Genomic DNA, 17,114 nt, shown 5'->3' with positions numbered 1-17,114 from the left:
GTACATATATTGTACAACTATGATTGTAAGCTCTGACCCGTTCTGAGCTCTTTGGGGAGGACGAGATATAAAACCAAATAAATAAATAAGTTTTGTCTTCCATGGGCATTGCTCGAAGCCTGAAGTGGAGTTTGCATTGGGAATAAAGCAGAAGCTTAAACTGAACTCAGTTTCTGAAGAAGAAATGGCAAAAAGTACCTACTTCCAATCAGTGGCTTAGTAAGGGGAGGAGGCGGACCTCCTCGAGCACCATCTTGGTGGAGGCGCCAGCTCCCATCCGCTCCTTCCCGACCCCCCTCGCCATGTGCATACGCCCCTTCCCTCATCTGCTCCTTCCCGACCCCCCTGCCATGTCCATACGCCCCTTCTCTCATCCGCTCCTTCTCGACCCCCCTGCCATATGCATACGCCCCTTCCCTCATCCGCTCCTTCTCGACTCCCCTGCCATATGCATACGCCTCTTCCCAACCCCCCTCGCCATGTGCATACGCCCCTTCCCGACCCCCCTACCATTTGCATACGCCCCTTCCTGACCCCCCTCGCCATGTGCATATGCCCCTTTTCTCATCCGCTCCTTCCCGACCCCCCTGCCATGTCCATGCACCCCTTCCCTCATCTGCTCCTTCTCGACCCCCCTGCCATATGCATACGCCCCTTCCCAACCCCCCTCGCCATGTGCATACGCCCCTTCCCTCATCCGCTCCTTCCCGACCCCCCTGCCATATGCATCTGCCCCTTCCCGACCCCCTTCGCCATATGCATACGCCCCTTCCCTTCCCTCATACATCTTAAATTTTCCTGGCGTGAGTAGCCTGATTCTCGAGGCTCCCACTTACCTTGACTTCAGAAAAACACTCAAAACTTACCTATTCAACAAACAAGCCCCCTAACGCCCCCTCTCCGGAATTACCTGGCCACACGCCCGCCCCTTTCCCCCTTCATTGATCGCTGTCTTCCAGCTCACTTACCCTCCTCCTTCTTCATCAGCCAAGTTCGGCTAAAGTTGTTGTAAATCCAATAAATCATGGTAAATCGGCCCGTTCGGCCCTTCCCCCCCCCTTTATTGACCGCTTTCCTCCTTCTCTACTTCCCACTCCCTCTTCTTCAGCCATGTTCGGCAGAAGGTGTTCTAAATCCAATACATTGTTTGTATACCCAATACATTGCCTGTAAACCCAAAACATTGTTTGTAAATCGGCATGTCAATGCGGATCCTAATGTAATTATTGTGAACCGCCTAGAACTCGATGGGCATGGCGGTATATAAGAATAAAATTATTATTATTATTAGTATTATTAGTATCACGAACTTGCTGCCTGCGTTGGTGTCAGCTCTCTCTGAAGTCACTTCCCCACGCCTAGGAAGTAATGTCAAAGGGAAAGCTGGCACAACTCAGGCGGCAAGTTCATGATGCTGCTCGAACCGGGAAAATTAAAGATGGGGGGGCGCCTCTCACCCTCGCTACGCCACTGCTTCCAATTTATTTAAGTATGTTGAGAACACCGAGAGGCCACGTGGTGTAGGCCCAGTACTAGGAGAGAGTAGGATCTCCATCTACGTGGCATTTGTAGTCTGCACATGACCACCGAGACTTGCTCTGCCACAGTCCTGCAGGAGGCAATCTGTGAGAAATGAGCATTCGTCCTTCCAGAAAAAGACCCAGATTCTCTATAGGGCACCGATATTGGCGACTGCTTAAAAAGTGGCTGCCGATCGCTTGTCAATCACGTGACAGTGCCGTATAGAGAATCACGCCTCCGTGAAAGAGAGGCACCGGAAATGTAGGCCAGGGTTTTCCAGGCACCTGTCTTTGAAGCGCGCCCACGTGAACGCTTTGGGCCGCCTAATGCCACTTCCGGCGTTAGCCCTGCCCATAGTGGTGTTAGGCAGTCGACAGAGCTGCGATTCTGGCGCTGATTTTGAAACACAGTTAAAAAGGTCATTTGAAGGGCGTTTTTTTTACTGAGCTTGGTTAGAGAATCCGGGCCAAAGTGTCAGGGCCCAGAAGTATGTATGGGAGGCACTGTTTACCTATCCCACATTCCATCACTCCTCTCCCCTTCACTCTCCCCACCACCTCTCCCCACCACCCACCTCTCCCCACCATCCACCTCTCCCCACCACCCACCCCACTCCCTACCTCCTCTCCACAACACCCAACACTCCCCCCTCCCCAACACCCACCCCACTCCCCACCTCCTCTCCCCACCACCCACCTCTCCCCCACCACCCATCCCACTCCTTACCTCCTCTCCCCAACACCCAACACCCACCTCTCCCCCCATCCCCAACACCCACCCCACTCCCAACCTCCTCTCCCCCCACCCCTCCCTACCACCCATGCCTCTCTCTTTCAGCCACTATTCCCTCCTCTCTCCCCCTGCTCTGTAACTTCTCTGAACTGCTCCCCTTTCTGTCCACTGCTCGGCTCCGTCACAATAACTTCCATAAACATTTCGTGTCCAATCTTCTTCCCTTGACAGTCATTACAACTTCTCAGAAAACAGACTCCTATCCCCACCCCTCCCCCCCACTTTTCTCCGGACACCCAGCTCTGTTTGATGGAGTAAAGTACAGCTCCTAAATTTTAAGCCTGACGCAAGCCAGCCGGCCCAAGGGCTGTCAATTAGCTGCAGCAGGTGGTCTAGACTCTAGGACAGTGGCCCGAGCTTGGGTTATCGGGGAGGAGGGGTTGGGAGGGGGAGGGTCTGCTTCCTGAGAAGCCAATGCTTGAAGGATGGTTTCTTTCTTATCCAGAATCAGCTTTTGAGAGTTCGTCATTATGAACTATCTGCTGTTTTCCCAAAAATGGGTGGCGCTCCTAAGAAGCAGAAAATGGCAGGGGAGGGATTTCCACAACTCAGTCCCATAGCAGAGATCTTCCGAAATCTTTCCTGGGGACTCCACTGCCAGTCGGGTTTCAGGATAACCATCTGTGGATGTTGAGCACCCACACTTTACACTCAGAGGCAACTGGATCCAATATTCACCCTAAAACACCACTTATCCAATCAAAACAGAGCACACGACACGGTCATACGTTCCATGAAAGCCTCAGGTCAAAAGAGCCAGATGCTGTGGAACCCCCAATGGGGAAGATCAGACTTCCGGATTTACCTGGACACGTCCCCTTTTTGGAGGACACGTCTGGGTGTTGGCATGGCTTTGCAAAACCCAGCACTTTGCCCAGGTTTTCAAAAGCTTCCCGCGTCGGGAGGGCATTTGCGCATGCAACACGGTGACGTCAAACGCATGTGTGTGACCTCATTGCGTCACACCTGTGCATCCACGGATGCCCTCCCGATGCGGTTGATATCCTGCAAATGGGATGGTTGGATAGGCTGGAGTGAGCTTGGGCGGCAACTTCAGCATTTGGAACCCAGGACAATACCAGGTGGACTTTACAGTCTATGACCCAGAAATATCAAAGAAGAGACAAGTTGATTTTTAATGGGCAGACTGGATGGATCGTTCAGGTCTTTATCTGCCGTCATTTACTATCTTACCTGGCAGAAACCCAAAGAGTAGCAACATTCCAGAGCTGAGATTGTGATGTCATAATGCCTCATTCCACCAATGCCTAACAGCCAACCTCAGCAATGATGTCACAATGGCAGAAACCCAAAGAGTAGCAACATTCCAGAGCTGAGACTGTGATGTCATAATGCCTCATTCCACCAATGCCTAACAGCCAACCTCAGCAGTCATGTCACAATGGCAGAAACCCAAAGAGTAGCAACATTCCAGAGCTGAGATTGTGATGTCATAATGCCTCATTCCACCAATGCCTAACAGCCAACCTCAGCAATGATGTCACAATGGCAGAAACCCAAAGAGTAGCAACATTCCAGAGCTGAGACTGTGATGTCATAATGCCTCATTCCACCAATGCCTAACAGCCAACCTCAGCAGTCATGTCACAATGGCAGAAACCCAAAGAGTAGCAACATTCCAGAGCTGAGATTGTGATGTCATAATGCCTCGTTCCACCAATGCCTAACAGCCAACCTCAGCAATGATGTCACAATGGCAGAAACCCAAAGAGTAGCAACATTCCAGAGCTGAGACTGTGATGTCATAATGCCTCATTCCACCAATGCCTAACAGCCAACCTCAGCAGTCATGTCACAATGGCAGAAACCCAAAGAGTAGCAACATTCCAGAGCTGAGATTGTGATGTCATAATGCCTCGTTCCACCAATGCCTAAGAGCCAACCTCAGCAATGATGTCACAATGGCAGAAACCCAAAGAGTAGCAACATTCCAGAGCTGAGACTGTGATGTCATAATGCCTCATTCCACCAATGCCTAACAGCCAACCTCAGCAGTCATGTCACAATGGCAGAAACCCAAAGAGTAGCAACATTCCAGAGCTGAGACTGTGATGTCATAATGCCTCATTCCACCAATGCCTAACAGCCAACCTCAGCAGTCATGTCACAATGGCAGAAACCCAAAGAGTAGCAACATTCCAGAGCTGAGATTGTGATGTCATAATGCCTCATTCCACCAATGCCTAAGAGCCAACCTCAGCAATGATGTCACAATGGCAGAAACCCAAAGAGTAGCAACATTCCAGAGCTGAGATTGTGATGTCATAATGCTTCGTTCCACCAATGCCTAAGAGCCAACCTCAGCAGTGATGTTACAATGGCTTGATTAGATGGCAACTTCAGCATTTGGAACCCAGGACAATACCAGATGGACTTTACAATCTACGACCCAGAAATGCCCATCTAATCTGCCCATCCACAGTAACCATTATCTCTTCCTCTCAATGAGATCTCACGTGCCTATCCCAAGCTGTCTTGAATTCAGACAGTCTCCGTTTCCACCTCCTCTTCCGGGGGACTGTTCCACGCATCTACCACCCTTTCCGTAAAAAAGTATTTCCTTAGATTACACCTGAGCTTATCACCTCTTAACGTCAGCCTATGCCTCTCACTCCAGAGCTTCCTTTCAATTGAAAGAGACAAGTTAATTTAATCATGTATTTTTAATGGGTATAACTAGTGGGCAGACTCGATGGACCACTTTGATTTGACTAACTGTACGGGGTAGAGGAAGAGATGAATCTTCGGGCCCACCCTCCTTGGCTTAAATCAGCCATCAGGCTAGGCCACTGGCACAAAACTAACCCGTTTGGAAAAACTGCGCTAGAAAGAAACCCCCCACCCCTAATTCTAGTAGCCTCAGTGGGCCGCAGCTCCTTGTGATCCCGGGCAAGTCCATTGACACAGGCACAAAAACGTAGATTGCGAGTCCACCAGGGGCAGAGAAAGTCCCTATGTATAATAAATGCAAACCGCTTTGGCTATACCACAGAAAATCAGTAAATAAAATTCATGACCCTTGATTTATTTGCCCAAATTTGCACACGTAATTTACATAAGGTCAGTTGTGCGTAGAGCTTAATTTCAGATTTGGCTGTTAATTTGGATGCATCCACAGACACCTCCACCTTCACACCAAGATTCCTACAGGCGCAGTCAAGTATATCTAGAAAGGCTCTGCACATATTCCTCACCCAAAGGCGTGGGTACGTGCGACATGCTCATGCCAGGATACACGCCTTGTCTTCGTGCATAGACCCAGATGGCATGGAAAAGAGAGGCACACTTTCCCCATTTTACAACCTGGAACAGCAGTTAAAAGTCTGACACTTTATGGGGCAGACTGGATGAGCCATTTGGTCATTTCCCATTTCTACCATCACCTACGATGTAAGTTACAGGTAGCCGAAGGGTTACATCAGGGGTGTCCAACCTGTGGCCCGAGGGCCATGAAGTATTTTGTGTGGCCCCGGTCGAGGGCGATGCAGTGTTTTCCTCTGCTGCCCCCCCCCCGGTGTTTACCGTCTCGCCGGCTCCCTCCTCTGTTTTACTGCAGCGTTTGCGCGGCCCCAGAAACATTTTTTTCGGCCAATGCGGCCCAGGGAAGCCTAAAGGTTGGACACCCCTGGGTTATATGTAAAGCTCCCCGAAATCATTGGCTCTCTCTCTCTCCTTCAGAGAAGCAGCGAGGGGAAAAGCTCACAAGGCAGAGAGCGAACCCTGGGTGCAAACTTTCTTCGTATCTTAATTGTGTGATTAAGACACATTCTTACAGGATTAAGATGCATTTAGGCTCGGGGTGAGCTCTGCGGTTTTGCTGGATTGGTGAAATGTTTACATTCAGTGATGGTATAAACAAGAGTTCCCATGGCATGTCTCGGCATTTCCACCCTTCCAGTAATTTGAGTTTTATTGTGCTAATCTGGGGTTAGTCTCTTCTATAATATCACACTGTAATTTGCATGAACCATGAGATTACTGGGGCCCAGCAGCAGGGTGATTTGATGGAAGGGCAGAATGTTTCTATGCTGAGAGACCAAAGTTGGAATCCTACATTTGTGCTTCTGGGCCCAGACGGGGTGGGTAATGCTTAGAAGGCAGCTTTCATGGTCCCTCGGGGGTAGAAGTCTCACCCATCATTTTGGGTGGGGTAAAGGATAGAAACACAGCTGGCGATAAGGCTGTGTGTCTTTATTCTGGCAGGATGCACAGTAACAGGGTGGAGCTCCCGCTCTCTGACTGCTGCACTAGGATGGATGTACAGGGTAGTAACATACGCAGACAGTGAGGGGGTGGTGACAAGGCGGTGCCCCCAGTCTCTGACTGAAACACTAGGATGGATGCACAGACAGGAACAGAGCAATGACATATGCATAGACAGTGACAGGGCAGTGATGGCTGCATAAAGATAAAGGCGGAGCACCTATGTCCTGACTACACAGGTCATGAAGGTGTGGTGATGGATGCCTAGGCCAGGGGTGTCCAACCTGTGGCCCGAGGGCCGCATGCAGCCCCATGAAGTATTTTGTGGCCCCGGTCGAGGACGATGCAGTGTTTTCCTCTGCTGCCCCCAAGTGTTTACCATCTAGCCGGCTCCTTCCTCTGTCTTGCTGCAGCATTTCCGTGTTTGTGCGGCCCCAGAAAAAGTTTTTTTGGCCAATGCAGCCCAGGGAAGCCAAACGGTTGGACACCCTTGGCCTAGACTGTGATGAAGTAGTGCCCCCACCCTCTGATTGCTGCACTAGGATGAATGTACAGACAGTTATGGGGCAGTGATGGATGCACAGTGACAAGATTAAGCATCTATGTCCTGACTACACAGGTTATGAAGGTATGGTGATGGATGCAAAGACTGTGATGAAACAATGCCCCCACCCTCTGATTGCTGCACTAGAATAAATGTACAGACAGTGACAGGGCAGTGACGGATGCACAGTGACAAGGTGAACATCTATGTCCTGACTCCACAGGTGGGGAAGGTGTGGTGATGGATTCATAGACTTTGAGGAAGCAGAGCCTCCACTCTCTAATTGCAGCACTAGGATCAATGCACAGTGATGGGGCAGTAATGGATGCACAGAGACAAGGTAGAACACCTATGTCCTGACTACACAGGTAGGGAAGAAGTGATGATAGATTCATAGACTGTGATGAAACAGGGCCCTCACCCACTGATTGCTGCACTAGGATGAATGTACAGGGCAGTGACGGATGCACAGTGACAAGATGGAGCATCTATGTCCTGACTATACAGGTGGTGAAGGTGTGGTGATGGAGCAGTGCCCCTATTCTCTGACTGCTGCACTAGGATAGATGCACAGTGAATAAGTGGTGATTCACAGAAAGTGACAGGGCAGGGCCACAGTTCTGCACATATAAGGACAGATGACCATGTCCTCATTTAGCGACTCCACAGCACTAGGGCACGAAGTTTTGGATCCCTCCTCATTCTTTCTTGTTAATCAGAGGCAAAAGTGTTAATTTTTTTTTTTTTTGGCAGTGATATTACTCCTTCAATCCTAGATAAGAAATTAATCCCATTTATCAGAGCTCTGTCACCACAACTAACACGGTGAAAGTTTACATAGAGAAATACCACATAAGCCTCTTCTATGGAGATGGAATTAGTAAATCTGAAGTCGCGTGACTTCTTCTCTGGGGCTCTGTAATAATTTATAATCATTTTTCTGATACAAGAGCCCTCCCTTATAAATGGACTTTAGTCAGGGGCAATTTTAAGTTTTCAAGTTTTATTTAAAATTTGATTAAACGCTTATCCAAAATTCTAGGCGTTTTACAATGATAAAAAGGGGAGGACAAAATCTTAAACAATGGGCAATATACAATCATTACAAAGAAAAACTGCAGACATGTGTTCAAGGACGCAGACTTTATTTATTTTTACCAAATAATTGAATGCGGTTAAAACCACAACCTTTAAACAAACCAAAGGACCCGACAACGGTCCGTGTTTCGGTTAACACGTCTTCATCAAAGGTCCCAGGTTGATAAGGAATCAAATAGAACTGCAAACAAAAAATATAAAAACAAAACATAAGCCTGTATGACAGGGCTGCCCATGTCCAGTCCTCGAGATCTACATGCAGGCCAGGTTTTCTGGATATCCACAATGAACATGCATGAGAGAGATTTGCATACCAAGAAGGCAGTGCAGGCAAATCTCTCTCATGCATATTCATTGTGGATATCCTGAAAACCTGGCCTGCCAGTAGATCTTGAGGACCGGACTTGGGCAGCCCTGCTGTATGAGTCGAAGGTGATCGAAAAACGACGGTCTCTTTATAAACTGCTCTATACAGTTGGCACAGCAGTGCTGTCCTGGGCCGCAGGATGGGTTGGGGGCTGGGCCCCACTTCCCCTAGTGCAGGGGTGGGCAATTCCAGTCCTCGAGGGCCGGAATCCAGTCGGGTTTTCAGGATTTCCCCAATGAATATGCATGAGATCTATTTGCATGCACTGCTTTCAATGCATATTCATTGGGGAATTCCTGAAAACCTGACTGGATTCCGGCCCTCGAGGACCGGATTTGCCCACCCCTGCCCTAGTGCCATCATCCCCATCATGCACCAAGTTCTCTAGCAAAAGGGGTTTCTGAGTGGCAGCAGCAGCTTCACAGGACTCAGAGGAAGATTCTCAAAACTTTGCAGTATAATCTGATGGGCCGCTGTCGCTGGCATACATATAATGTTTGCAAAAGACGAGTCATTCTCATAAACCTGCACATGCAAATGAGGTTCACGGAGGGCCGTTCTATTTGCATGTGACGAGTCGCAGGTGATAGCGATCAGCACATGCGCAGAATATATCCACACATAACCCCCTCCCCCCGAATTAAAGGACATCAGGAGAGACACCCACTCCCACCTGCTACCAGTGATCCCCCCGATGGGTCCCCCAGCAGGAGGGATGCCCACTCCCTCCTGCCGCCAGTGATTTTCACCCCGACACTCCTCAACAATCCCACTGGCAGGAGGGATGCCCATTTCTTCCTGCCACCGGTGATGCCTACCCTCTTACCCCCCTGGCAGTGGGATGCCCACTCCCTCCTGCCACTAGTGATGCCCCCCCCCCCCCCGACACACCTGTACCTCTCAGTCCAAGGCTGGCCAGAAGGATGCCTATTCCTTCCATCTGGCAGGCCTTCCCCTCCCCGGTGCATCCTGGGATGTGCCGGGGAGGGGCCTAAGGCTCTGCTTGGCCCAGGCACTTAAGGCTCCTCCTATGGGAAGGGCTTTAAGCATCTGGGCCAATCAGAGCCTTAGGCCCCTCCCTGGTGCATCCTGGGTTTTGAGAATCTTCCCCTCAGTGGGGCCTGGGATAGACAGCAGCATAAGAGGCAAAGCAGCTGACTAGGGAAGGAGAACAGTGACTCATTTTGCTATACGTGAAGCAGAAAGTATTTGAAATATTTTGCCACTTCTGGTAAAATCTGGCTGAATCACTTGCTGAATGCATACCACCCTTTGAGGCCAGCCTAGTTAGGTCAAGGGCTTCTCGAGTACCATTCCCAGCTTCGGTCCAGGTGGAATATGTGAGGACAGATATTTTCCTGTGTCAGTGAGAGATCAGCGTTCAGGTCAGTTCTGAAATAGCCTGCAAGGTCCAGCATCCTCAGGTGTCATGCATGGACGTGTTAGGCTTTTCAAGGCGAGAAGATTTAGAGAACAAATTCCCTGATGAAAGCCAGAAGTTAATGGATGCCACAGAATAAGGAGGGAGCTTTCTAATGAGAAAGAAAGTGATGCATAAGGGAGGAGGAAGAAGGAAAAGAGACATGAGTAATGGCTCCTGATGAGAGCCAGATGGTAAGGTAGATTACAAAGGCCAAAGCAAGGGTTTGGGCAGAAAGTAGCGAGAATGGAGGCTGTGGCACTGGATGGCTGGCGAGGAAAAGACTTGAGCCCTCTGCACCTGCAGAAAATAAATACCTGCCCCCTCCCCCAAACCATTAGGCATGTCAGGAATTCTGGCTGCCCCCACCCGGCCCCACTGTACAAACATCACTGCCCCGCCTGGCCCTGAGCCCTCCTGTGCTCACCTTTCATATAAAGTGCTCTGGAGAAAATCTCCGAGAGGCAGAACACCTGCCGTCTGTCTCTCATCTGCCTATTGTGAATAATATTATTACCTCTCACTCCTTCATTCTTTCAACAGAAACTTACAAAGACTATGAAAGGGGAATTAAAAAAAAATCTTAAGAACCCTCCTCCCCCATCCTAAAGTCAACAGAGGATCAAGTTTATAACCTGCATCAACTCGTCCAAGGGAAACGCTGCTGCTACGCTCAGTGTCAGGACCTTCAAATGCACTTATTCAAATAGTGCCATGCACCCTATCCACTGGCGTAGACAGTAGGCAAATTTTGGGTGGGTCAATGGGTACCTAGGGTGGGCATACATAGCATTACCATGCGCATGTGTGGATGTCAACATGATGGCATCACATGCATGCGTCCATGTGCGTGACATCATTGTGTCGACATCTGCGGAAGCCCTCGAGACGCAGTCCCAGGCTCAGGGAACGAGGCACGAGGTTCAGGGGGGGAGGGCTGGGGCAGAACAGGGTGGGAACAAACGAACGGAAGAAGAAAGCCCTCACCTTGAAAGAAAAGAAAGAGGCAAGAGAGGCGTCCTATCAGTCAAAAGAGACGTCTTTATTCGTACAAATGGTCCCAACAAGGATCCAAGTTTCGGCGTTTCAGACAACGCCTTCTTCAGGGGACACTGATGCAGAGTTATCTAAGGCGTGCTGTAGAGACGACAGTGAGAACTCCGCAGTGGTTTCCCCTGAAAAAGGCGTTGTTTGAAACACTGAAACTTGGATCCTTGTTGGGACCATTTGTTTGAATAAAGACGTCTCTTTTGGCTGATAGGATGCCTCCCTTGCCTATTTCTTTATACTGCAGAACAGGGAGGGGTAACCCTAGGCATACATTTCCTCTCCCTATTATCTACCCCCCCCCCCTCCCTTGTTCCCCTGTTCCCCTCCCCAATAAAATTAAATATTTAGAGGTTGATATTCACCCAGTGAATCTGGTAACCCTACCTCTGTAAATCATCATTTAACACTGAATAAGCAAGTTAACCAGCCAGGAGCCATTTCTCTGTTCAATAACTTAGCTGGTGGGGATCCTGAAGCCCGCCTACTGACCGTTTAAAAAAAAATAAGCAATCGTCAGTGGTAGCACTCCGACCTGCCATCATTGGCACTCCACGCATGCTCGGTTCTTGCGCAAGAACTGAGCATGCTCGCGGTGCCCGCATCGGCAACTCAGAGCTCTGTTTTGCAAGGGATCGGTGCGTTGCTAAGTCTTCAGTCGGAAGAGCTTGGGAATCCCCATCAGCTCTCTGGCATTGGGTGGGCCAGAGGCGAAAGCTGATGAGTCCAGGCCCAACCACGACCATGCCCCTGGTCCTATCCTGTGGCACAATCGGGATAATTCTAGATCGCGTTACAGAATACAAGCGTAAACCAGCCTCTCTTTAGCTGACATCTAGGCCTTTGCACTTCCGTCAGCCGTGGGAGCCCCGCCTACTTCCAACCCATGCTCTGCCCAATGTCCGTCTCTTTGCAAATGAAGACCTTGCAAGACCAGCAGATGCTTACAGATTAGCACTTAGGTGGAAGACTGTATATACCCATGTGTGGTGTTTTTTTAAAAAATTTTAAACATATATTACTATTCTAACCATTTACGCTGATAATACACGTGTAATGTTAGCATCTAGTTTACAAACAGCCCTTTGGGTAAAATTATTCTGGCAAAGATTTGAAATCAAAATTGAAAAGTACAAAATGAATTTGAAATCAAAACCAAAAATCAGAAAGCTAGTTCTGATTTCCACACAAAATCGGTCCACAAATGATTTCAAGTCAAAAATCAGCAGAGCAAGGTATTACTACAAGATTATAGACCCACTGTGACTAATCCATCAATACTGATAAGCGCAGATGTGCTAATTACTGACTACATAAATAGGGTTTACAGACTTTGGTAGCTTAGGCTCGAGTTTAGACCTCATCAGTGTTATTAACCATCATAGTAATACGTCCATGAACCCTCATCAACATCCATCAGAAAATCTATTTTGATTTTATAGCAGAAAAAGATCTTATAAAATGACGTGAATATGTGATTTCAAATCTAAAATCAAAATCAGGGGAAAAGGGTAATTTCAAATAAAAACAAGAATAGTCTTACTGGGTCAGACCAATGGTCCATCAAAACCAGTAGCCCGTTCTCACGGTGGCTCTTACCAATATGATTTGAAATCATCATTTAAATTTACTTCACTTCAAATTATATCCAACACTCTTACAGATCACCCTGGCACCGTCCGGACACGGCCGGGACAGAGTGAGGACAAAGTACGGGCACTGTGCCAAAGTCTACAGATAATTAACCTTGGAATATTGTGTGAAGTACAAATTGTTACTGATGGTTTATCAGTCTCCCACAGCAGTCTTCAAGACCTTACGCACCCCCAAGGCCCCTCAGGATCGGTTGTCGCTTCTCAAAAACAATTACATTTGGAGACGATAAGGAACACACTTCCCTGTGCAGGCTTGGAATAATGGAACAAACTCCCAGCACCTCTTCGGTATCCAAAGGACTTGTATCAGTTTTAAAAAAAAATTAGCATTGCAATGTTTGTTGTGTCTGTTTTCATTTGAATTTGTATTATATTTTTTTCTGGTGTGATCCGCCTTGGATAAAGTTGGAATATGGATAACTATAACCAGGGTTACCATATGGCTCCAGAAAAAGGAGGATGGATTGAGATATCCAGGTTTTACTGCCATTGCTTTTCAGGGAAGTAAAACCCGGATGTCTCAATCCGTCCTCCTTTTTCTGGAGCCATATGGTAACCCTAACTATAACTATAGTGGTAAGATTCAGCCATTATCTGAATAGCTACAAGGATAAATTTAGGCCACCATCAAAAGGTCATTTTAAGCTTATCTGTTAAACCATATGAATTATAACACCAGTGATTACCATTTCAATTCTGACCCAAGTGCATTCTGGGACTTGGAGTTTCATCTTTTTTTAAATAGAAGCTAGAGAACTACGAGGCCCGAGACACAGGTGACAAATGTTCATGAATGAACAGGGCCCGGCTTCTGATTTCTGAAAAAGGGGACATTTTCCCCTTGTGCATTAGATGTCTGTTACATGCTTAGTGTATGTAGCGTATTGGGTGCTGCAGGGATGCATGTTGTATGTGGCCAGATACACACTGCAAAGAACTGTATTTCGTTCATGCTAAAAAGATAGATTTCTACACAGTGGCTCACAGAGGACAAATTAATCTGTCCAAGATTCTCAGCTTCTTTTTCCAAGCATCTGCAGGAAGTTCCTAATATTTAAAAAAGGAACACATTTCAAAGAAACCCCTCAGAAAGAAGAGTCGGGAAGCCAGAGCTGACTCATCCTAACATGACAATGAGAGGTTAAGGTCTGTCCTTGTCATCTTCCACAAAACACTGTCAACACGGCTTTGCGAAGCTCACCCAAGGGAAGAAATCCAAGCCAGTCTGAAAAGCCCCGTACAGAATGAGGGGTTAGCAGACCGATCACCTGCTCTAAGCCAGGAAAAGCCAGCTGGGCTTCTAGTTCCAAATTGTCTAAGCAGGGCAGAACTAGAAACCCAGAGATGCAATAGAGCGAAACCTGGTCCTGTCTGTTCCTTCCGCCCTTGATGACTTGAAGTTATTTGGCAGCCATGTCTGATTCTGCTGTAACTTCACACAGGGCAAAATCTTTTGGATGTTTTCAGTTTGATTGCCTTTCCCCCCCCCCCCCCTCCAATTTTCAGATATTTATTCATTTCACAAAACAGATTTAAGGGAAAAAGCATTTATCGTGCGTTAGAAATCAACTGAACGCATGCAAATCGACTTAGGGCCCCTTTGATAAAGCCACGGTAGCGTTGCTGCCACGGCCATAGAACTGAATGGGCTTCAGTGCATTTGCTACCACGGCCATGTAATAGGAGCCCTTAATATGTTAACCCATGAACTAAAGCGTGTTAAGCAGTCTTTTTACCAAACCACTGTAAAAAGAGGCCTCAGCACATCCTTATGCAGGTCATTCCCGTGTGCCAAACACATTTTTACTGCAGGGATACAATGGTCGAATTTTGGCATTTTTCTATTAATGGTTATGCGCTAATTTTCGCATTGCGCGTGGCCATTAGCGCATGAGCCCCTACCCCTACCATCATAAGAACATAAGCAATGCCTCCACTGGGTCAGACCCGAGGTCCATTGTGCCCAGCAGTCCACTCACGCGGCGGCCCAACAGGTCCTGGACCTGTGCAGTAATCCTCTATCTATACCCCTCTATCCCTTTTTCCAGCAGGAAATTGTCCAATCCTTTCTTGAACTCCAGTACCGTACTCTGTCCTATTACATCCTCTGGAAGCGCATTCCAGGTGTCCACCACACGCTGGGTAAAGAAAAACTTCCTAGCATTCGTTCTGAATCTGTCTCCTTCCAACTTTTCCGAATGCCCTCTTGTTCTTTTATGTTTTGAAAGTTTGAAGAATCTGTCCCTCTCTACTCTCCCTATGCCCTTCATGATCTTGTAGGTCTCTATCATGTCTCCTCTGAGTCTCCGCTTTTCCAGGGAGAAGAGCCCCAGTCTCTCCAATCTTTCAGTGTATGAAAGGTTTTCCATGCCCTTAATCATTCATGTCGCTCTCCTCTGGACCCTCTCAAGTATTGCCATATCCTTCTTAAGGTACGGTGACCAATACTGAACACAGTACTCCAGGTGCGGGCGCACCATTGCCCGATACAACGGCAGTATGACTTCTCTCGTTCTGGTCGTAATACCTTTCTTAATAATACCCAACATTCTGTTTGCCTTCTTCGCGGCTGCTGCGCATTGTGCTGTTGACTTCGTTGTTGTGCCCACCAGTACACCCAAATCTCTTTCAAGGCTACTTCTCTCTAACACTAATCCCCCCATTTGGTAGCTGAACATCGGGTTCTTTCTCCCTAGATGCATGACCTTGCATTTCCCTACATTGAAGTCCATCTGCCATTTATTTGCCCACTCCTCCAGTTTGTTTAGGTCCCTTTGTAGGTCCTCACACTCATATGTAGGTGGTAAGGGCTCCCACGCTGGCCGATTAGCGCAAAACACGCCTACTCTCTGACCCTTGACCTGCCCCCAGTGCTAAAAAACAAGATCTGTCTTTTAGCACATTGGACATGCACACCAGTATCAAAATTTCTGCACATCTAATGGTTTTATGTCTACCTGAACCGGAAATGGTTTTCAAGGGTGATGATGTGGAGGAACTGAAAGATATCTCATTGAATCTGGAAGATGTACTGAGCCAGATCGACAAGTGAAAAAGTGATAAATTGGAAGGACTGGATGGTATACATCCCAGGGTATTAAAAGAACTCAAAAATGAAATTGCTGACCTGCTGGAGGGTGGCCAATGTTACGCCGATTTTTAAAAAGGGCTCCAGGGCAGATCCGGGAAATTACAGACCGGTAAGTCTCCCTTTGGTGCCAGGCAAAATGGTAGAAACGATTATAAAAAATAAAATTGTGGAACACGTAGACAAGCATGATTTAATGAGACGGAGTCAGCATGGGTTCAGCCGAGGGAGGTCATAGAAACATAGAAGATGACGGCAGATAAGGGCCCTAGCCCATCAGGTCTGCCCACTCTACTGACCCACCCCCAAGTCTACTATCCTAGGGATCCCACTCCTGGTGACAGGTTCCCTTGGCTTAACCCTCTAAGGCAGTGGTTCTTAACCTTGTTGGAGGTACTGAACCCCACCAGTTTCATATGCGTGTTCACCGAACCCTTCTTTATTCCCTTAGTTTTGCCGGAGCTAGACTAGAATTACTCAACTTGGCATTGCAAATCATGCAATTAGGACGCTGACTCCCATCACGTTCCGTTATACATGTGAATCCATATTGTACATATTCCTCCGACCACTTTCGTATTTTGCTCGACCTAGTTAGTAAGGGATTAAAATATTAAGATAGGTATCACACGACGTACCATCACAACAGTTACAATTCGACTACTGTGCGCATCAAATCCCCTGCAGCACAGATAGGCCAAGCGATGTGTGATCACCTGCAGCCAATTATGGACAAGCGGGGCGTATCATCACGAATCATAAGCGCTTCAGTCACGTTCAATCATCTGTCAGTTAAATCACAAATTTTGATCAGGAATTGATTGATGTATATAAGGCGTTAGTTACAGATTGATAGATCAAGAAACCGAGTACACGATCAGTCTTGATCAAAATCACTGAATAACTGATAGATGATTGAACGTGACCGAAGCGCTATATGAGTCGGAGGTGTGTTTTGACCTCCGCCGAACCCGCGAGACTGACTCACCAAACCCCTGGGGTTCGGTCGAACCCAGGTTAAGAACCACTGCTCTAAGGGATCCCACATGGGCATCCCATTTGCTCTTAAATTCTTGCATGCTGTTTGCCTCGATCACCTGCACCGAGAGCTTGTTCCAAGGATCAACCACTCTCTCGGTGAAGAAATATTTCCTGGTGTCGCCACGAAATTTCCCGCCCCTGAGTTTGAGCGGATGCCCTCTTGTGGCTGAGGGTCCTTTGAGAAAGAGAAAATCTTCTTCCATCTCGATACGGCCGGTAATATACTTAAACGTCTCGATCATGTCTCCTCTTTCCCTACGTTCCTCGAGTGAGTACAGCCGCAAATTTTTCAGCCTTTCCTCGTACGATAGATCCTT

The 17,114-nt window shown here is 47.8% G+C and overlaps 1 protein-coding gene across 8 annotated transcripts in view; it reads right to left on the bottom strand.

Annotated features, from left to right (window-relative positions):
* Nucleotides 1–17,114, bottom strand: part of EPHB2 (EPH receptor B2) — a 376,554-nt gene that overhangs the window by 71,742 nt on the left and 287,698 nt on the right. The window lies entirely within an intron of this gene.

The sequence above is a fragment of the Geotrypetes seraphini genome, chromosome 15 (assembly GCF_902459505.1).
Source record: "Geotrypetes seraphini chromosome 15, aGeoSer1.1, whole genome shotgun sequence".
NCBI lineage: Eukaryota > Metazoa > Chordata > Amphibia > Gymnophiona > Dermophiidae > Geotrypetes > Geotrypetes seraphini.
Note: the sequence above shows the minus strand (reverse complement) of the source record. Positions and strands in the feature narration are given on the sequence as shown.